This window comes from Phoca vitulina, unplaced genomic scaffold, assembly GCF_004348235.1.
Source record: "Phoca vitulina isolate PV1807 unplaced genomic scaffold, GSC_HSeal_1.0 scaffold9, whole genome shotgun sequence".
NCBI lineage: Eukaryota > Metazoa > Chordata > Mammalia > Carnivora > Phocidae > Phoca > Phoca vitulina.
The window spans coordinates 9,393,152-9,416,735 of NW_022589712.1; the positions used below are offsets into that span (position 1 = coordinate 9,393,152).

General features: G+C 44.2%; 1 protein-coding gene and 1 pseudogene across 6 annotated transcripts in view; one reads left to right on the forward strand and one right to left on the reverse strand.

Moving 5' to 3' along the window:
- Window positions 1-23,584, reverse strand: part of TULP4 (TUB like protein 4) — a 235,332-nt gene that overhangs the window by 88,060 nt on the left and 123,688 nt on the right. The gene's annotated exons all lie outside the window — the stretch shown is intronic.
- On the forward strand, window positions 7,214-11,452 carry LOC116634665 (annotated as a pseudogene).

The following is a 23,584-nucleotide window of genomic DNA, read 5'->3' on the forward strand; positions in this document are numbered from 1 at the left end:
CCCACCTGCTGCTGCTTGCATTCCCCACCCAAGTCTGTACCTAAAAAATCACCACCACCACCACATACTTCCTGGCACCTTTGCCCGAAAATACATACCCCTCTGCCCGTTGACTGGGTAGTAACGCCTGGTGGTAACGCCTGCCCTGACATTCCCACTGCTCCCTCTTGCCACTTCCCCAGTACCTTCCACACTGTTCACAACCTGCATTTACTCCCTCAAACATCTCGGTTCCTCATCGCCCGAGAACTTCTTTGCTTCCATGTTCCTGGAGCCCAGCCCTGTGCCAGGCACACAGTAGGCATTCCACAAATCCTTCTAAACGGGACTATTCCTGAATGATGACTGGCCACATTTCTGTAGAATTTTATAATATTCTCTCTCAACAATAAGATGCTAAGATTAGTTCAAATGAGGGGCGCCTGGGTGACTCAGTCAGTCAAGCATTTGCCTTCGGCTCAGGTCATAATCCCAGGGTCCTGGGATCGAGCTCCGTGTGGGGCTCCCTGCTCAGCGGGGAGTCTGCTTCTCCTTCTCCCCCCCCCCCACTCCTGCTCTCTCTCTCTCTCAAATAAATACAATCTTTTTTTAAAAATCAAGTTAAGATTAGTTCAAATGAGATTTTTTTTTTTTTTGGTACCAGCTTGTGACAAAATTCACATACAATTCACTCATTTAAAATGTACAATTTAATGGTTTTACTGTATCTGCAGAGCTGTGCAACCAACACAATAAATTTTAGAACATCTTCATCAACCCCCCAATGCTTCCCTCCAGCCCTAAGCAATCACTAATTTTCCTTCTGTCTTTACTGATTTGCCTATTCTGGACATTTCATACAAATGCAATCATACAGTATGTGGCCTTCTATGTCTGGCTGCTTTCACTCAGCATAATGTTTTCAAGGTTTATCCATGTTGTAAGCATATAACAGGACTTACTTCCTTCACATGGCCAAATAATATCCCATTGTGTGGATACATCACACTGTGTCCATCCACTCAGCTGATAAACATCGGGGTTGTTTCCATTGTTTGGATATTATGAATAATATTTCTATGAACATTTCTGTACAAGTTTTTGTACAGACACATGTTTTCCTTTTCTTGGGTATATGCCTGGGAGTGGAGTTGCTGGGTCAAATGATAATTCTATGTTTACCTTCTAGAGGAACTGTTTTCCAAAGTGGCTGCACCAACTTATATTCCCAGCACCACTGGGTGGTGAAGGTTCCAATTTCTTCACATTCTTTCCAATACTTGCTATCATATCTTTTTTAGTATAGCCATCCTAGTGGAGGTGAAGTGGTTGTGATTTGCATTTTTCTGATGGCTAATGATGTTGAGCATCTTTTCAAGTGCTTATTGGGCATTTATATATCTTTTCTGGAGAAATGTCTATTCAGATCCTTTGCCCCTTTTTAATGCAGTTGTCTTTTTTCTTACTGAGTGGGAGAAATTTTTCTTGTTAAGCCCACTGAAACACTGACCATATTTGAAAAAAAAAAAAAAACTTGAGCTTTTATTCCTATAATCTTATTTCTCTCACTTAAATGTCCACAAATCCATTCATGCATTCATGCATTCATCCAGTTCCAAGTTGTTGATGAAGAACTCCAAAAAGGAAATGGCCGGAGACAATAAAGGAATGAGGTCAGAGCCTAGAATCCAGGGACCACAGGGCCTCTGAATGGTTCTGACTGGGAATGCGCTGGGGGATGACTTTCTCGGACCCAGCTTCTCTAGGACACTGCACAGGAAACTCACAGCTACACATTTCTTCCTGATGTTTTCCAAACCTTCTTGTTGGGAAATAACACATCTTCTTACTGGATAGAGTCTATATCATCAGGCAGGGCTGCATTACGAACAAAGAACTCTACCAGGTCTCCTGACAGAAATGCAAAATCACCATTCCCAGCCTGATCCACTCAGTGTCAGTAAGAGTCTCCCATGAAAGCAATATATAAAATGCTATGAAAAGTCTGTAGAAAACCCAACATGCAGCCCCTTCATCTCCTGACCACTTTCAGCCACTGATTTGTACACACCTCAAAATCCAGTGGCAAGAATACTCTTGACGGTTCTAATTTCCTTTCTTTTCCATCCAATCTCAGCTGCCATCTCCTGAAGAGAAATTTTACTGGAAAGGATGTTCAATCACAAACACTCCTGACTGAGGTTTCAAAGCACCTTACCATAAGGAACTAGCATGTTTTCTCCAGCATCACTTCTCACTTACTCTCACAAAAGTGTACTTGCTGTAGAAGTAGTTACTGGCTTTAGCCGATTTAGAGCTAACACAACCATTCAGTCTCACAAGGAGGAAAGGGAGGTTAATGGGGTGAAGAGGCCTGCCTGAGGTCACACAGCAGGGTCCAGGTGGGTCAGGGTCCAGGCCAGAGCCACAGTCTCCTTCCCTATTCCGGGCACTTGTCTCCATTCCCAAGGTCAACCAGACTGGCCCGTAGCCACCTATCACTCAGCACCACGTGGGTGCTGCTCACAGGGACACACACAGATGGAAGAGATGCCCCGCCCTCAAGGAGGACATGACATAACGCTCAAAGAAGTTACCTCACTTTTTGTTTCTTATTAATAAGCATGTACTCTTGCTATCATACCCCTGAGATGCATACATTTCTGAAAAATAACTTTTATCAACAAGTTCTGTTCTGACAGAAGGAAACAAAAATCATATTAAGAAAAAATAAACTAAAATGTTAGCATTAGTGGATTACAATTTTTATCAGAACTTTTCTACATCTTCTGATTTTCCCACAATGAACATATTTCAGCTTTTCATACTCCCTTGACAGGAAATTTGAAAAATTTCTCTTAGCAGTAACAATGATAATCAATAGTTTGCATCCTTTTCACATACATTAGCTTACTTTGTCTTTGTAAGTATCTTAAAAGGAGGTATTACCATTACTATAACCTTCCTATTTTATAGATTAAAAAGGCAGAGCTGAGAGAAGGTACAAATCTCCCCAAACTTTTTTTAAGACTTTTTAAAAACTGGGCAATATTTATGACATATATAAAAGATTTTTTAAAAAATTCACCTCCTTAAAGTACTCTCCCCATTCAGCTTAGGAAAATACCAGCAGGACTATTTGAAAGACCCTATGTGTTCTTCCTATACCTCAGGGTTCCTCCTCTAAGAAAAAAAAATGCTTTCGTGGGTAGTTCATGTTTTCAATTCACATGCATTTTTATATTTACATATTATATGAATGTATCCTCATTTAAATATTTTCTTTTTAAATTTTAAATATTACAGAAAAATTTTAACATATACCAAAGAAATGCAACTGGGATAATAACCTTCCATGTGCCCATAATCCAGCTTTAAAACGAACATTTCTGCATATTTTTAAGCTTTAAAAAACTATGTGTTCTTTAACTCAGTGTCATGTTGTAAAGTTCATCCCCATGGACAGCTCTAACTCGTTGATATTCACTGTGTGAATATACCACAATTTATTTATCCGTTCTCCTGCTGATAAACATTTAGGCTGCCTTCCTCTTCCTTCCTGCTTTTACTAACAGTGCTGCTTACGGACGTTCTGCTGCAAGCCCCCCGTGCACGAGTGCCATTCGGGGTAACTGCACTAAAGGCATGTGCAGCTCTGCCCTTACAGACCTCACCAGGTTAGAGACCAGAACGCTTTACACCCTATCAGCACTTCACCTTGGCCCTATATCCTAACTATACGCGATGCCAGACTCTTAAATTTTTTCCAATCTGACAGGTGTAAAATGATTTATCTTGTTTCTGGTTTTTATTTATCTCCACAGACTTAGAGTCTCTCTAGCTTGGAAGGTCTTAACTTCATGCTCTGATCAGACATACCAAGGTTTTTTCCTTCTCCCTGGTCTCCTCCACTGGGCTTAGGGAAAAGAATGACCGTTCCACGCCATGCCTCCACCGACTATACCTGCCTTCATGATTTCCTCGAAGAAGAAATCCGAGTCTTGGGGATCCAGGAGTCATTACGAGGCATCTGCAACACACCCCACACAAGGCCTTGTGAGGGCTGCAGAGAGAGAAGGCACGGCCGTGCCCTTGAGAAGCACAGACTGCAGCCCCGGAAGAATGGGACAGATTAGGAAGGTGGCGGATTCCGGCTGGCCAAAAGATGTGATCAACTTAGGGTAGATTCACATAATTCCTGTGTCCTCCTCTTCATTCCTTTTTGGCAACTTGCTGCCTGCCTGTAGAACCCCCGAGATGGGAGGCCACTGTGAGGCTGTAGAGAGGCAGCTGAGGCTTTAGGTGGCTCTGAAAAGAGGCTGTAAAACCCAAACAGCTGAGCCCGCTAGAGCTAAAGATGGGGCCTCTCCCCCACAGGCCCCGAGGTAAGCCTCGAAATTGGTGCAGGATATCCTTCAATGTGCCAATGTCTCCGCGTCTGGTAGGCAGAACTAAGAGCTCCCTCCTGTGTGCTGCCTGGGCCCTCCACTGGTCTTCTCCTCCAGCCCCCGTGCTCTCATCACTTCCCTGAGCCTCGGGGGAGGAGGCAGCCTCCTCTGTCTGACAGCCCAGACTCAGTACCCTTTCCTGATGGAGCAGGGGACAGGAAGAGTACTCCCACTGTGGGGAGAGCATCCACTGTGAGGGAGTCCCATGCTGTCTGGAAAGGGGAGGTTTTGTTGTGGGAAAAGGAGGAATAATAGCTAGCTGCCACTTACTAGGGTGCTTTCCTCAGTCCTCAATAAACCTCTCTACTTGGCATCTTTAGTTCGAGCCTGAGAAAGGGGTTCTTGTGCACTTAACGGTTTACTGTGGTTTCTCCTCAGTGCTCGCAGGAAGGGGGTGTTGGTTAGGGACCAGCTGACTCACCCTGATCCCAGGAGAGCTCGAGGGTGCACCCCAGGTGGTCCCGCTTTGAGGCAAGGGGCAGCCTCTGTGCTGCCCTGGGTGTCAGTCCCTGGCTGCTGGCTGCTGGCTGGGAATGGGGGGAGGGCAGCGTGAGCCACAGCAGCCAGCACTCAGAGCGCCCCCTACCTGTGGTTTCCAGCACTCTCCTCAGCCTTCTCTCTGCTAGCTCGAGCTCCTCCATCCTCTGCTGGGGAGCGCCAGGGCTCAGTCACAACCCTTCTCTCTTCATCCTACCTGATTTCCTAGTGATCTAGTCTCATCTTGAAATCTAAACACGGATGACCTCCAAATTCTTCCCTTCAATCCCTTACCCCACATCCTAGCCAAGATCTCCACTTGGATGCCTAACAGACCACACACGTAGCACAGCCCCAGCGGTTCTGGGGGCGGCCTTCCCTGTAAGGCTGCTCCTCCTCAGTGCTCTCCTCTCACATGAAGGACCCCATCTGCTGCAGGAGTCATACACAGCAAAGCAGGCTCCCTTCCCTGCCCCCCCGGGTCATCAGCTGGGACGGGGGTGCGGGGGTGGGGGAGAGGTGTCTGAGCAGAGACACGGTGCTGATCCCCGGGCTCAGGCACGGCTTCACACGGTGCTCACGTCCCCTCTGTGGTGGTGAAATAATAAACTGAAGAAAAACAGCCAGTGCAAAAGAGATCACCCTTAAAGCTTGATCTTTACCACCCCAGTTCTGTTTTAACAGTGGTACTAGGTCCTACATGTTTTTTAGATATGAGTTTAATGCTCATAAAAAAAGAACTCCCTTGCCTAACTAGAAACTAGAGAAGAAACCCAAAGAAAGGAATTGTAAATGCGTCTGAAGACACTGACGCGCTATATAAATATGAGCTCTTAAAGTTACTGCCAAAGGGTAAACAACTTTTTAGATTTCTAAATAAACTTTAAATTTTAGAAGAGTTTTAGATTTACAGAATAATCACAAAGATAGTACAAAGAAAGTCATTAGAAAAAGCGTATGTCCCACATCTAGTCCCCAATTATTAACATGCTACATTAGTATAGTGTATTTGTCACTATTCATCGACCAACATGGATATATTATTACAGACTGAAGTTTATACTTTATTCAACTTTCATTAGTTTTAGTCTAGTGTCCTTCACCTATTCCTGGATCCCATCCAGAATACTGCATTTCATTGCCACGTCTCCTTAGGCTCCTCTTGACTATGACAGTTTTTCTGACTTTCCTTGTTTTTTATGACCTTGACAGTATTAAGGAGGGCTCATGAGGTATTTTGTTAAATACCCCTCAACTGAGATTTGTCTGATGTTTTCCCATTCTAGGCTGAAGGTAAGGGTTTAGGAAGGATGACCACGGAGGTGAAGTGCCCTTCCCATCACATCACATCACTGGGTGTATACTCTCAATATGACTTCTCAATGTTGATATTAACTTTATTCACCTGCTGGAAGCAGCATTTGTCAGGTTTCTTCACTGTCAAGTTACTCTTTCTTCCCCCTTTCCACACTGTACTCTTTGGAAGGGAGTGACCACAGACAGCCTACACTTAAGGAGTAGTGAATTATGCTCCACCTCCTTGAGGGAGAGGTATCTACATAAATTATTTATAACTCCTCTGCCTGGGAGATTTGCCTATTCTTCTCCATTTGTTTAGTTATTTTATCAGCATGGACACACGGATATTTACTTTATAGTTTGGGGTATAATCCGATACTATTCATTTATTTCGTTGCTCAAATTTTTCCAGCTTTGGCCACTGGGAGCTCTTTCAGTTGGCTCCCATGTCCCTTTGACATATCCCCATCATTGTGTGCATTTATTTTTTGTTTTTTTGAGCATCACCTTACTTTCTGACACTACATGATGCTCCAGATTCATCATGTATATTTCCTGTTCCAGTTCCTGAATTACACATTTCTCCATGGAGTGTGTGGTTCCTTTTATTAGAAAATGGTATGAGAAACCAAGATCTGAGTGCTAGGCCCAAGAAACCAAGATCTAGGTGTGCTCACTCTTGCTAGAATGGGTAAATAGCTTTTGATATAAAAAAAAAAAAAACCCAACAACAACATGTTACATCTAGTTATTCCAGAAGGCAAGGCAAATATCAAAAGGCCTCCAGAACTTGGGGCACCTGGGTGGCTCAGTCGGTTAAGTGTCCAACTCTTCATTTTGGTTCAGGTTATGATCTCAGGGATGTGGGATCGAGCCCTGCATCAGGCTCCATTCTGGGTGTGTAGCCTACTTAGGATTCTCTCTCTCTCTCCCCCCGCAAAAAAAAAAGAAAAAAAAAAAAAGACAAAAGTCCTCTAGAACCAACCTGAAGGGGTTTCCACTGACCAAGGATGGGACAATTTGAGCATCAAAAAGAATTAGTACAAGGCATTGAAACAAGTATGCTAAAATTCATGTATGCATTAAAATCCATGTGTTCATGATCTCAAAAAACAAAACAAAACAAAACAATTCTGTTAACCTTTGAAGAATGGTATAAAATGTATTACTATGAAAACTGGTAAGCAAAGGGAAAAAAAACAAATCTACATTTAGCCTGCCATTACTTGCAAACAGTGCCCCATAACAAATGAATAGTTGACACGGCAAAATTTTTCTTGGTGTAAGTATGCTAGTTAATAAGTAAAGAAGAAATGACAAAAGTAAGATATCACCATTTTGCAAGTACTAATGAAACAATGGCTCTAGGCAACGATTGTCAATGTTGCTAAAATCATTAGGTGGAAGGTTGATAGGACTATAGTATGATCCAAATGACCACCCTTAACAAACTGATCAATTTTAACATCACAAAAAGGCAGATAATCATATATTATATACCTCCTGATGGTGTGCATGACATTCCCCATAAATTAGTACCAAAAAAAAAAAAAAATCAAACTTGGAAGTTTCTAGACCTATACAACTAGTTTACAAAAAATACAGAACACAAAAAAACATATCAAACAACCTCCTGGGGGGCTGTCATTAGAAAAATCCATTTATCCTATAAAATTTCTCATGTTCTGGGTTTTCCTAATCCAAGGAAAACAATAAAGAGATGAGGAATCTATAGATTAAAAGATTTTTTAAAAGCATATTAATCTAATGCACGTAATGGATATTGTTTGGATCTGACTCTTACAATTCAAAAATAAGAACAACCCAATCTTTTCTAAAAGGTACAAAAGTTGGGGCGCCTGGGTGGCTCAGTAGGTTAAGCATCTGACTCTTGATCTCAGCTCAGGTCTTAACCTCAGGGTTGTGAGTTCAAGCCCCACATTGGGCTCCATGCTGGGCAAAGAGCCTACTTAAATTAAAAAAAAAAAAAAAAGGTACAAGAGTTGAACAGACCTTTCACTGAAGAAAATATACAAATGGCATATGAAAAGATACTCAAGATCATTAGTCACTAGGAAATGCTAACTAAAAGCACAGTGAGACAACTCTACAACTACTAGAATGCCTAACATTAACTTCTGAGAACACTTAGCACTTGTGTGTTCAAATCCCAGCTTTTCTTAGTTGATCCTTGTATTCTTCTGATATAAACAAAGGAAATATAATACCTGTTTTCCTGGTGTAATTTTTTTTAAAAGATTTTATTTATTTATTTGAGAGAAAGAGCACTCACAAGTGGGGAAGAAGGGGGCGGGGAGGGACAAGCAGACTCTGCGCAGAGCCCGCATGGGGCTCGATCCCAGGACTGAGATCATGACCTGAGCCAAAATCAAGAATCAGACGCTCAACCAACTGAGCCACTCGGGGAGGGACAAGCAGACTCTGCGCAGAGCCCGCATGGGGCTCGATTTCAGGACTGAGATCATGACCTGAGCCAAAATCAAGAATCAGACGCTCAACCAACTTAGCCACTCAGGCGCCCCCCCCTCCACCCCCCTCGGGTGTAAATTTCCTAAGTATTAAGTCAGGTCCAATAGTGTCTTCCAGTAGAAACGCTATGGTCTTGGACTTTCTCCTGTTGGTAACAGAAAGCTACTTAAGGCTGTTATTCTTTTTAAAATATGTATACTTTATATAGATATCAGATAGTTGTGATACATATTATACAAAGAGTACTAAGAGCATTCTTTTTGAGGCTTAAGGCTGTATTTTATTATGTATCCATTCAATCCTACAATAACATGCTAGGCAGTGCATCTCAACAAGGGAATGGAGAATATACCAGAATCATAAGATTTAGGGGCAGGGGAGGCAAATGGGGGGCATGTGAAAAAGCATATCAAGTATAATTGCTTTGATTTGCTTTTTAAAAATGTGTTACTGAAACATAATACATATACTTTAATAGATTTTTAGTCATTTCCTTTCAAAGTTCAAATAATATTAAAGGAGGATGTAAGAGTTTTATCCAAAAAAGACATGAGTTTTAAGAAAAGCTGGTTATCATATGGGACTAAGTGTTACATGGGACGCCTGGGTGGCTCAGTCGGTTAAGGGTTAAGCGTCTGCCTTAGGCCCAGGTCATGACCCCAGGAACCTGGGATTGAGTCCCGTCCCCCCCCCAATTGTCCCCCCCACAATCGGGCTCCCTGCTCAGCAGGGAGCCTGCTTCTCCCTCTCCCTCTGCCTCTTCCCCTGCTTGTGCTCTCTTTCTCTGACAAATAAATAAAAAAATCTAAAAAAAAAAAAACCTAAGCATTACTTGTAAAACAGTAATTTACACACCCACACAAAGCTCAAAACTAGTGTCACATGCACCAATTTCAATTAAAACACTGTATCACTATTTCCTTTTACTCATATTTATTACTTCCCAAAAAACAACTGTGAAACAATCCCATTGCATACCTTGGAATTAATTCCTCAATAAGTAACACACTTTCAGTTGGTGAGATAGCGTTTGAAAAAAATTGAAAAGGAAAAGAGCGTGCTAAAATAAATTCTAATAGGTGTAGTGTTGTCTGTGATTTTAAATTAGTATTCTGAATAAAAAGCATTAATCCCATAAAAATTAGCAAGTCATTAATGTCTTAAAGTCATTATTGTCTATTAGCAAATGACACTCCCCACTCATTGCATTTAGATTTGGTTCCAATTTGTAGCAGGGAGCCCAACTCAAATCAAGATCTTTACACAGACCTGGACTAGACGTATGCAATGTTAATTTAAGCCGACAAATCTGTTAGTTTCCACAGTATAACTCATACATTTTTTTATTCTTGAATTTCTTTAAAATTCCTCAGTCTCTATAATAAATACAGAAAAGCATGAACTAAATTGTCAACCCACCATATTCACTGAGTTTCAAGACATGCCAGAAAGCATCATCTGTTCTTTTCAACATACCTTGTGTTATCTAAGTTCCTGCTAAATCATATTTATGATTCAAAATGTTCCATTCTAAAACAAGGAAGTGAACATCCTATACTTGGAGGAAATGGATTGAATACAAAAGGATCTGATTCTCAAAAGGACCTCATGGAATGGGACCTGGAGCAGGCATTATCTTCACTTTGCCAAAAAAGGAAACTGAGGTTCGGAGAGATGAACTGGCCTAAAGTACCCAATTAGCAAGGAGCAGAGCAGGGGCCAGAAACCAGGTATTTCCATTCCTGGCCCAGTGTTGTCTCCCTTTTCTAAAAATAAAGGAAGGCAGAATCATTTGACAATCCCGTTACTTGGGAACACCTATTCATCCTGGGAAAATGACTGTATTTGTGAGGAATGCTCAAATTGTTTAAATTAGAAAGCTGAAATTTCTGGTCTAGAACTTTTGATCATCCAAAATGAGCTATAAAAATGTTCTGAGAGGGCGCCTGGGTGGCTCAGACGGTTAAGCGTCTGCCTTTGGCTCAGGTCATGATCCCAGGGTCCTGGGATCGAGTCCCGCATCGGGCTCCCTGCTCCTTGGGAGCCTGCTTCTCCCTCTGCCTCTCTCTCTCTGTCTCTCATGAATAAATAAATAAAATCTTTAAAAAAAAAAAAAATGTTCTGAGAAAACCAGAAAAAACCTCAGGGCAGAACTAGGAGATGTCAGCACAAACTAAAGCCATGTTTACTACGAAAGAGAACTTGCTCACAAGGAGTGCTGTCCCTTAATGGGAGGGGCTGTCTCCTACAGTCAGCAACGCCTGTGGAACAAGTGGACTGATCATGCTATTGCCAACAATAAAGACAAGATGCACTTTGAATCTGGATCAACCCTGAAAAAATTCCTCGAGGAGTCTGTGTCAGTGAGTCCTGAAGAACGAGCCAGATACCTAGAGAACTATGACGCTATTCGAGTCACTCAGGAGACCAGTGCCCATGGGGGTCAGACTGAGGCACCAAGTGTAGATGAAAAAGTAGATCTTCATTTTATTGCATTAGTTCATATAGATGGGCATCTCTATGAAGTAGATGGATGGAAACCGTTTCCAATTAACCATGGGGAAACTAGTGATGCCCATTATTAGAGGATGCCATAGAAATGTGCAAGAAGTTTATGGAACGTGACCCTGAGGAATCGAGATTCAACGCCATTGCCCCATCAGCAGCACAGCTTGTCAGTGATGGAAACACCAAATACTGTATTAGCTGCAACAAAAATTAAATTTCTGCTGCCATACACTAACTCAAAAATTTTGACATTTTCATTAACTTGACTGCTTAAACTTTATGTGAATTTAAAAAAAAAAAAAAAGGAACCAGGAACCAGGACACACTGGACAGGGTTGAAGCAGAGCCTGACAGCACGGCCAAGGACGCCTGGAGGCAGCTCACCGACCTGGGGGCGTTTGGTGGATTAAGAACTGGAGGACCTGCATGTCACCACCCGACTCTAAGACCACAAATCAACATTAACTGTGCTCTTGACATCAGGAATGGTATGGCCTCAAAAAAAAAAAAGCTCTTAAACATGCCCAACCTCCACTAAATTTGCTAAAGAGAAATTCAATGATTTTTTAAAAATATTTTATTTATTTACTTAAGAGAGGGAGGGAGAGAGTGTGTGCACATGAGCCAGAGGGGAGGGGAACAGAGGGAGAGGGAGAAGCAGGCTCCCAGCTGAACAAGGAGCCCATCTCGGGGCTCAATCCCAGGACCCCGATATCAGACCTGAGCCGAAGGCAGATGCTTAACCGACTGAGCCACCCAGGCACCGCAAGGGAAACTCAATTATTAAAGTTAAATTCAATTAACTTGGCTACTTTGATTAAAAATTTATATTTTAAATATTATAATAATCTTGTCAACCAGGTGTATACTGTAGTCATCATTTACATTTAATCTACTACATTAATTTTCAAGATGTTCAATTCTCAGAGCAGTTAAGACAGCAGGATTTTCAACATCCTGATTTTTAAAATCCCTCCCTTTTAGCCGAGCGCATCTAGCATTTGGTCAGAAAATGGCACTGCCCCAAACACACTGCTGCCGCCTTTGATCCGTAGCCAAATTTGCTTGGCTAGCAGCTGAAGATAGAACCTGGGCTCATCTCTGACAGCCGAACCATCAACGCAGCCCCAAGCACGCCGCTCAAGGCCAAGTGAGCACAGCAAAGCCAGAAGAGAGAACCTGTTCTCAGCTGACGACAGAAACTCTGAGTGCTAGTCTGTGCTTTAACACTCTGCTTCTTCATTTTGTTTGAAATATCAAGATGGCCTAGATAACTTCTAAGGAATCTTCTAGATCTAATATTTTGATACATTAGGTTCTATTTGGTCAAGTACTAAGCAAATATAACATACCTGTTTCTAAGTGCAATATCCTTCAACTCTTAAAATATTCACCATCTAAGAAAAAAATCTAGCACACAGATCATGGCATGCACCTGACAGGAGGTGGGTGAAGAGATGATGGAGGAGGGGAGAGCTCAGTGAATACTGGAGTAATATTTCAATTCAAAGTTGGTATGTTACTTGTTAAATAATTAGTTCAAGAGTTACATATAAATTGAGTTTCTAAGCATCGTATCACATTGACTGGGATGGTTAATTTTATGTGTCAAATTGATGGGGCCCCTTTGGATTTCAGAAGCAACATATTCTTCATTTGGGTGTGATACTCTGGACTATTTACCTAGTGACCCAAAAACCTGCTAATTTTGAGTGGGGCCCAGAACAAGAGAAGGCTTCCCAGCGGGTCCAGGCTGCTTTGCTCTCAGGCTGCGGCTGTCGGATCCAGGGCAGCCAACAGCACCTGCAGTGTCCGAGCAGACAGGGATGCCGTCTGGAGCCTTCGGCAGGGCTGAGTGATAACGCGAGCCCTTAGGATTTGGGAGCCAAGCCTTGCTATCCCCACCCAGAGAACGACTCCCCTGTGAGAAACAGCTCTTGTTTGCTACTGGGCCTCAGGAGAGACTAAACGCTTACCCATGGGCCCCCAAGTTACGGCGAGACCTGAGCTGCCCCTCGTGAACTGGGTGCCATCTGACCCATCGGGCCATGAAGTCGGGGACGCACGGCAGCACTCCATCATCAAACGGAAGTGGTACATACGTGATCAGGCCCGAGCAGGCCCCATAGGGACAAGTGGCCCAAATGCCCACGGTCCCCACTCCTGCTACACCGTCTTCTCTCTCCCAGCCTGACCTACGGCTGCTTGGGGAGCTGTCGAAGATCAGCTGACGGAGGAAGAGAAGACTCAGGCCTGGGTTACAGGTGGTTCTGCACGGGATGTAGACGCCACCCGGAAGCAGACAGGTGCAGCACCACAACCCCTCCCCGGGACATGCCTGAAGGACACGGTCGAGGGACATCCTCCCCGTGGGCAGAACGTCGAGCAGTGCGCCCGGCCGCTCACGTTGCTCGGAAGGAGAAATGGCCTCCTGGGCGGGTATCTATCCATTCCTGGGCTGTGGCCATGCTCTGGCTGATGGATGGTCAGATACCTGAAAGGAACAGGACTGGACAACTGGTGAGAAAGAAATTTGGGGGACAGGAATGTGGACAGACCTGTCCTCAAAAAAGTGAAGATCTCGGTGTCCCAAAAATGCCCACCAAAGGTGACCTCCGCAGAAGAGGATTTTAATAATCAAGTGGATAGGATGGCCCGTTCTGTGGACACCGGTCAGCCTCTTTCCCCAGCCGCCCCTGTCATGTCCCAGTGGGCTCACGAACAAAGTGCCACGGCAGCAGGGATGGAGGTTATGCGTGGGCTCAGCAGCGGGCACTTCGCTCACCAAGGCTGACCCAGCAGCAGAGACTAACGCAGAGCCCCAGTACTGTGCCATTACCGTAGGGAGATCTGCCAGCTACCTGCCTGCTGCCATCTTGGAAGAGGAAGCATTTTGGTCTTATTGAAACATTCTGGATATGGATTTGTCTTCCCTGCACACGATGCTTGAGCAAAAACTACCAACCACGGATTTGTAGAAGGCCTTATCCACCACCATCGTATTCCACCTTGCACTGCTGATCAAGAAACTCACTTCACAGTAAAAAGAGTATGGCAGTGGGCCCGTAATTATGGAATTTACTGATCTTACCATGTTCCCCACCACCCTGAAGCAGCCAGTCCGACAGACAGTGAAACGGCCTTTTGAAGACTCAGTTACAGTGCCAGCCAGGTGGCACTACCTTGCAGGGCTGGGACAAGGTTCCTTAAGAGGTTGCATATGCTCTGAATCAGTGTCTAAGGCATGGTGCCGTCTCTCCCCCACAGCCAGGGTTCACAGGTCCAGGAATCGAGGGGTAGAAATGATAGTGGCACCACACACAATTACCCCTAGTGACCCACCAGCAAAATATCGCTTCCTATCTCCACGACCTCACGTTTTGCTGGTTCCAAAGAGAGGAATACTTCCACCAGGAAACACAACAAGGATCCCATTAAACCAGAAGGTAAGACTGCCACCCAGCCAGTTTGGGCTCCTCGTGCCCAGGAATCAACAGGGAGAGAAGGAAGCTCCCGCGCCGGCTGGGGGACTGATTCTGACTAGCAGGGGAGAGTGGGCTGTGCTCCACAGTGGAGGGCAGGAAGAACGTGTCCTACGGGCTGACTCTGGAGAACCATGACTAATGCACAGCCGAACATGAGAATCACTAACACACTTTGTTCTAAATTTCTGACTGCTCCCCATCTGGCTCAATATTTACGCTTTAAGTTAAAATACCTTAAAATTTTTGTCAAATATTTATTATAACTTTCCCCTTTAATCTTTTTTTCCCTAACTATGAAAGTAGTCAATATACACTAAGAAAAATTCAGACGTTACAAAAAAAAAAAAAAAATAGAAAATGCCTTGAAATTTGGTACTTCCAAAACAACTGTCTTAAGTATTTGGCACATTCTTCCAGATTCATATTTTCTGTTCCCCACTGAACGGACATACACGACACCTTAATCCAAATAGATGTGCATTCATCCTCCTCTAAGTGCTAAGTTCCTCGCATCCCCTCCCAGTGACTGCATTCCCTGTCAACCTCTTTGCACACATTAATAAGTTCTCAAATGATTTCACATTCCTGTATTTTGTATTTAAGCCAACCCACAAACTCATGGGCAGAGAGACCACTCTCCCCGCACTGCTCCCCACATCACAGGACCCTGGTGCTAGGGAGAAGTAGCTCCCTTAATAAAAGTTCTTGTTAACCAACTAGGACATCCTGGAGGAAACTGACAGGAGCCCTCCCTCAGTGATACCACTGAGTGACCTTCAACAGTCCTTGGCAGCTTTCCTGAAGGGCTGTCTCAACCGAGAGTTCCTCAGGGCTCCTGGAATTGGCACAGCCTCCAGTCAGACGAGGGACCCCGAGGGAGAGCTCCCCAGCGTTCTCAGCTGGCAGCAGCATGAAGGCCCGAGCCAGCTGGTACTGCCCGCCGTCGGGGGCGCAGAGGTGACAGCATACGCAGAGGACCAACTTCCATGCGCCAGCTAGAGCTGACCTGACCTCCCACAGGAAGCTTTTCTCGCCCTGGTGCTCCATGCCCCACGTCGCAGCTACCTTCCTCCACTTCAGCCGAGTTCCCGTGGGCACCACGCTGTGCTGTGACCGTGGGTGCGACCGGGGCCAGAGCAGTCCCTCCCCCATGGGCAGTGCTCAGCAGTTTAAAAGGAACTGAAGTGGAAAAGACAGTGAGTGCACGACGGAGTCACGGATCGGTTTTTTTCTTTTATTCCGTGGGCAGAGAGTGTCGACCATGGTTACTGTTACAAAATTACTTGTAGCACAAAATTGAGGATAATAAAGCATGGATGCCTGTGAGAAAATAGGAATGACAATGGGGTAGTTCTGCACAGGAAGTTGTGGTCATCAAAATTAACTGAAATTTCTTTCACCTCCCAGTTAAAGAGGTGGGGGTGGGGGAAGACTTCAGCATTTCCAGTATTATTGTTGGATTCTCCTTGATGCCTTAAAAACAGCATTTCAGTTGTTTTTTTTTTTTTTTCAGTTTTTCAAAGGCATGGTTATTAAGAAGATAATGCCATATGGAAGACATGAATCATCTACAGGAGGTCAACTCAGAACTAGGTTTTTGATGATGTTTGTGCTTCTGAAGCTCAAAGTAGCTCAAAAGAATTTTATTTAACTTGTCCTCATAATATCCATGGGAACCTTCATAACTTTCTCGTAAGTCAGAGAGCATTTTGCATAGAAGACAAAATACACAGAAGTTTTATCTAAGACCTTTCCCTGATTTCTGCAGAATCTTAGTGCCACACTAAGATTCCAGCTCCTAAACATCAGTCCAGAATACCACACTGCTTTTGAGTGATTAATTTCAACCACAATGAGATGCAGATTGAGACTGAGGCACGTTTACAAAAACCAGACGGTTACTCAGAATTATAAAGAAGTTGTGTACATCTGAAAAGATATGACAAATAAAAAAACAGAGCGTGGAGGTGTAATCCCCACCTCCTAGGGCATTTCCAACATACAGTAAAAGTTAGAAAACAAGCACTTGAAATGACATACCTGAGAAGGCCTGGCTCAGGCAAGCTACAGACGGAGGATGAGGATGAGCCGTTAAGTCACTGAGAGCTGTCCCTCTGCGGATGCTGGGAAGGCCGCGCCCACACCCTAGGCCGGGGTTTCACTCCTCAGGGGCGCTTCCCAGTGAAAGAGGCCTCACAGCTCCAGCTCTTGTCACTCACCGCTGTCTGACATTTGCCTTTTATTTCTCGGGTTGTGGGACACTTTACACTTACAACCCAGGACAAGGTCAACAGATAAAATAGTGCAGGCACACACATTCACTATGCTTTATGCAATACTTGTTCATTTCCAGGAAAAACTGGTCAACCTGCAACTACCTGTAGCTTTTCTCAATCCAGAGGCCTTACTGAGGCCTTCTATACACAGCCGAGAACACCATACTGTTCCATCATGGTTCTGTGTGAAGAACTGAAATGTCATCATTCTTTTTAAGTTATACAATATACAGAAATACACAAAATAAATACGAACTATGAGGGAAAAAACCCAGCTGTGCTTCGTATCAAATTCAAGTATGAGTCTTTCTTACTTCGAAAGGCTAGGAATGAAATTCTGCGTCGCCAAAACTATTACCAGGATGATGTAAGTCATTTCCAATGCAATTCTTCACAAGTACTGGGTTGGTGATACCACAGAATTAATATGCAAGTGACACTGGCTATACCCAATTAAAATGTATAAAAGAGGGGCGCCTGGATGGCTCAGTCAGCGAATCGACCGACTCTTGATTTCGGCTCAGGTCATGCTCTCAGGGTCCTGGGATCCAGCCCTGTGTCAGGCTCCACACTCAGCAGGGGGTCTGCTTGAGGGTTCTCTCCCTCCCCCCCACTCGTGCTCTTTCTCTCTCAAATAAATACATAAATCTTAAAAAACAAAACGTATAAGAGGTACTAGAGGAACCCGAGTGACTTCCTACGTTTACAGAGCATTCACCCTATGCCAGACACCATGCTGGAGCCAGAGAGATAGCTAAGTACAGCCCTGGGCTCACACGCCCAGAAGTGCTCTGGACAGGGAGACAAGCAGGTAAGTAATGACTCAACAGTGAGCGCTGCACACGATGCTAGGAGTATGTGCAGAGAGCTCCAGGAGCAGCGCACAGAGAAAAGGTGGTGAGGCTTCCTTAGTCACATGCCTCTTCATGAAAGGCATTTTTAGCTGTCTCCAAACACCCAGAGCCAAGAGAACTTCAGCACTCCCTGCTGAAACCCGAATTGTCTAGAATTCCTTAAACAAGCAAGAGACTTCCCTTCTGCCCAGCACTCCCTTTTAGAGTGAAAACTGGAATGGGCTTGTTAACAGCTGCAAACAAAACATTTTTACACGTTCCCTAACATATTTAACACTTAGGATTCCCCCCTTAAAATACGTCTTAGTGTTAAATTTCCTGTGTTATGTGCTTGAGTAGTGTAACTTAACATTGGTTCCTGGTCAATAATATGAATTACCTGAAATATACTTTGAATTCTTTTTTAACTTAAATTCCGTCTTAGCAACTCTATATTTGCATTTAGTTATGTGTTAATATTTATTAAAGCTTCACTTTTTTCCAATATTCCATACATATCTGTAGTCTGTTGACAGATGTGAACATAAATTCCTTTTGAAGGGAATTATCAAAGGCAGCTTGGATGGTCAAAGAATTCAGCCACCTCTAAACCAAAAACAGGAGTCAACTGTATTCTATCATGAGTACTGATAATCAAAAAAGGGACACGTGACTTGCCAGCCGTGTGTGGCTGTGGGTGAGTTACGTAACCTCCCTGAGCCTCAGTGGCCTCACCTGTAAACCAGGAGACCCAGCATCTGCCAGGACTGCGGCAAAGAGCAAAACTGCTACAGAGAATAATAAACAGCATTCATGCTGGACTTACCAGGACTGGGCGCTTTGCACAGCATCCCATTTAATCCCCACGCAAAACTGCTGTGGGGTCATTAGAACTATCCCTATTGTAAAACTGAGTAAACAGCAGTTAGAAGTATTCATGAATTTGCCCCAAATCTCTCAGCAAGTGGGGACAGAGCCAGGGAGGACCCTGGTCAGTCAGACTCCAAAGCCCACCCTACACCACACACAAAAATTAACTCAAAATGGATTAAAGACTTGAATTTAAGACCTGAAACCATAAAACTCCTAGAACAAAACATAGGCAATAAGCTTTTTCACATCAGTCTTGGTGGAGATTTTCTGGATCTGACTCAAAAAGCCAGGGCAAAAGCAAAAACAAGTGGGACTGCACCAAACTAAAAAGCTTCTGCACAGCAAAGGAGATGATGAGGGGTTAATATCCAAAATATATAAACCCCTACAACTCAACAGCAAAAAAACGTACATCTGATTAAAAAGTAGGCAGAGGATCTGAACAGACATTTTTCCAAAGAAGAGATCCAGACGGCCAACAGACACGTGCAGAGGTGCTCCACATCACTCAGCATCAGGGAAATGCAAATCAGAATCACACTGAGAGGTCACCTCACACGTGTTAGAATGGTGAGACTCAAAAAGACAAGAAATAACAAGTACTGACAAGGATGTGGAGAAAAGGGAACCCTTGGGCGCTGTTGGTGGGAATGTAAACTGGTGAAGACATTGTAGGAAACAGTAGGGAAGATCCTCAAATAATTAAAAATAGAATTATCGTATGATTCAGCAATTGCACTTCTGAGTAGTTATCTGCAGGAAAAGAAAACACTAATTCAGAAAGAAAAATGCACTTCTATGTTTACTGCAGCATTATTTATAATAGCCAAGATAACGGAAATAGGCTAAGTGTCCATCGATGGATGAATGGATAAAGAAGATTTGGTATACATATACAATGGAATACTATTCAGCCCCCCAACCCCCAAGAATAAAATCTTGCCTTTTTTGACAACAGGGATGGACCTTGAGAGTATAATGCTAAGTGAAATAAGTCAGAGAGAGACAAATATCATATGCCCTCACTTGCATGTGGAATTAAAACAACAGTAACACACAAGCTCTGTAGATACAGAGAACAGATCAGTGGTGACTGAAGCTGAGGACTGCCGGGTGGGAGAAATAGGTGAAGGGGGTCAAAAGGAACACAAGCTTCCAGCTACCAAATAAATCATGAGGACGTAATGTACAGCATGCTGACTGTAGGTAATAATACTGTGTTGCATATTTGAAAGTTGGTAAGAGAGCTGATACTAAAAGTCCTTGTCGGGGGCGCCTGGGTGGCTCAGTCGTTGAGCGTCTGCCTTCGGCTCAGGTCATGATCCCAGGGTCCTGGGATCAAGCCCCGCGTCGGGCTCCCTGCTCAGCGGGAAGCCTGCTTCTCCCCCTCCCACTCCCCCTGCTTGTGTTCCCTCTCTCACTGTGTCTCTCTCTGTCAAATAAACAAAATCTTTAAAAAAAAAAAAAAGTCCTTGTCAAACACACAAAAGGTTTTTTTGGAACTATGCCTGGTGATGGTTGTTAACTAGACTTATTGTGGTGATCATTTCACAGTATATATACAAAAACTGAATCATGATGTTGTACATATGAAACTAATATGTCAATTATACCTCAACAAAAAAATCTTTACATTAATTCACTTTAGTAACCTTAGAAAGGTTTATAAATAACATTCTTTAATAAACTTTATCAAAATGATAATTCTCAATAAATTAACACAGTTAAATGCTGATTAGTAAACACTTTATCTGTTAAACATGATCTGTATTATACATCTGAGGCTGCCAGACTGTTAAGCAAGAGCTATACAATGCCAGGGCCGTCCTTGCTCCAGTCCTAGAATCTGAAAAGCCTGGTTAGAATTACCCCAGTGACAAGGCTGACTGGCAAACCAGAGACAGAGAGAAGATAAAATTCTTTTGGATTATCCTTTTATCAAAAGTCACATAAATGTTAAAGAGCTCTGAGTATACTGTAAGGGTTTCAGGCTCAAGTGCTGAAATCAGACAAATTTGTAAGAATATACTAAATTGTGACTTTGAGTAAGTCCCATCCACAGATAGAGAGGTTATGAGGAATAAATTTTTATTTTCATTTTTTAAAAATATTTTATTTATTTATTTGACAGAGAGAGAGCGCGCGCACAAGCAGGGGGAGCGGCAGGCAGAGGGAGAAGCAGGCTCCCCGCGGAGCAGGGAGCCCTTCGCGGGCTCGATCCCAGGACCCCTGGATCATGACCTGAGCCAAAGGCAGACCCTTAACCGACTGAGCCACCCAGGCACCCCAGGAAAAAAAATTTTTAAAGTACCTGGCACACAGAAAGATCTGAATAAATGTTGTGTTTATTTTCTCCTAATTAAGGGAATACCCACAGAGCGCCGGACCTCCCCGGAGCGGGCAGTGTGCTTTGAGGCCAGCGTTCACCACCATGTGAGTACGCACGGTACACGTCGCTGACCCTAGGTGACTAAGCGTGGTCCTTTTCCAGCACTGTGGGCATCACCTGAGAGCTTGTAAAATGCAGAATATCAGCTGAACCCAGACCCAGTGAATTAGAATCTGCGTGTCCACAGGTACTTCCTACGCGTGCATTTAAGCCTGGAGGCGGTGTACCACAGGAGAACTCAAAGTCCAGGTCGATGGCTGTAACGTCACAGGAAATGCTACAACAGTTCCACTGAGGCGTGAAGGGAGTGAATCCTTCTGTGGGTCGCCGTACTATCTACTCAGCATCAATAAAAAGGACTCCGATGAAAGCTGCTAAGGGGGCACATTTAAACCCAGGAGGTCATTCCTTGCCAAGTATCAGCCCGTCTTGTCTCTTGCCCTTTCTCTTGTTACTTCAAGTCCTGGGACTAACTGCCAACCGTGTAGATGCTCACAAAATTAGGGACCATTCTGGACAGCTACAAACTGAGGCAGAGGAAAATACCTATTTCAAAAGCAAATATCAATGCCGGTAGCAGGGGTACACACCTAGGCTCGCACACCGACCTACACACACCTACACGTGTACCTGCACACCCACATCTAGGGTGTTTCCTACTAGTCTGCCTGACTGACAACTGGAAGGAGCCGCAGACCAATACACTGGCTTGCCCATGAGGGAGAAGCAACATCAACAACGTACTGTTACCAAAACAAAAGAAATGTCAGTTCACTGAGAGGTCGCCTTCGCTTTGTAATTTTGCTAAGGCATTTAAAAATAAGAAAACTCAGTATCAGAAGTGTCCTAATGGAAAATTGTTTTGTTGAGTCTATTCAGGTGGTTTCATAAATGAGAACTATTTTGTTTTGCTCTGGGGTGGGAGGAGAGGGTGGCATCAGTTGACTAACAATGTAAGTTGCTGTCTGCTACGGTTACCCCTCAGTGAGAGGCACTCTTTTTTACAGAAGGGAGAAGCAGCAATTACAGCAATGTGTCCTCTGGCCTCATCATGAAGGGATAACCCTCAAAATCCTCAGTGGACAGGTACTACGCCAGTCACCCACACGGAGCTAGGTGAAGCCGGGCATGCTGCTCCGGTGGTCACAATGGGTACTTGGGGGGCAGAGGGTGAGCTTGCACACCAGCAGCCTGCCTGCTATAAGCTTAGGCTGGAAAAATGGTGAAACCCTTCCCACGCGTGGTATCTAGGTAAGCTGTTGACTTTGCACAGACTGACTAAAGACTGCAAGCTCTAAAAGTATCAGCCCTAGTATCTGCTGAAGAAGGTAGAAGGACTTTGGCTATTGTGTTGGGGGCACTAGGTACCCGTAAAGTCATCATCCTGACAGGGTTCAGGTCATGCTGCTACCAAATATGGCACATGTTAGCATACTGAATATTTTAAATTGAAGGCATTTGAGAAATGGCGGATGCACAGAGGACCTTCCGACCTTCTCCCCTGAAGGAGGTCATGAGAGGTGCTCTCCCCGTGCCCAGAGGAAAGGAGCATCCTTATCTCTGAAGATGGAAGAATGTGAGAGGAATCTGAACACAAAGGCCTTGCTAAGCTTCCCCCAGTTAACTACACTGAGCCCATGGCCCATGACTTTCCACTCTTCATCAAACCTAGCCTCAAAACACACAGGTTTAACCACTTCTTCAGGGCTTAGTTCCCTCATGAAGACTCTCGTGTCATGTAAAACTTACATTAAATAAATTCTGTATGCTTTTCTCTTATTAATCTGTCCTTTGTTAAGAGATCCAGCTGGGAACTTAAGATGGGTAGGTAGAGGAAAGGTATTTTTCTTCCCTACAATCCACTGGACGGCTGGAGCCTGAGGGAGTAGGGCCCAGAACAAATCCTGACAGTATCTGGGACTGGATCTGCCTCCACTGCCTTGCATAACACCTGTATCTCCTGGACTTTCAGAATATGGACTTTCACATTTTCATGAAAAATGAAAAAATAGGGGCCATCAGTATTTACTGCAATAACAAATAATGCTGCACAACCCACAGGCTTGAAATGGCACAGGGTGATTTCCTGATCATGCTTCATACCCTTGTGGGTGAGCCGGGGGCTGTTCCACTGTCTTCACTCAGGGACACGGGCCGGCAGAGCCTCGAGGACCTGTGTCATCACCAACTGCAGGGCAGGGAGAGGGGGCGTGGGCAATCAAGGCAGAGCTTCTCAAGGTTCTGCACAGATTTCACTGGACACGGCGAGCTAACGGAAAACACCTAACGCGAAGGGAAAGGACAAGGGCAATCCTGCCGTGTCCCTGGTCGGAGGACTGAGGTGTTATACACCAGCGCAGTAGTTACCCCTCTTGCCCAGATTCCAGAAGGCACTTCAGACTTGGGCCTGGGCTGACCCGGGCCCCTCAGGGTGACTCTGAGACACACATGCCCACACTCAAGGCAGTGTCCATCAAGTCTGTCCAGTGAACAGCACCCCTGCTCCAGGGGTTCCTCCGGTACCGTA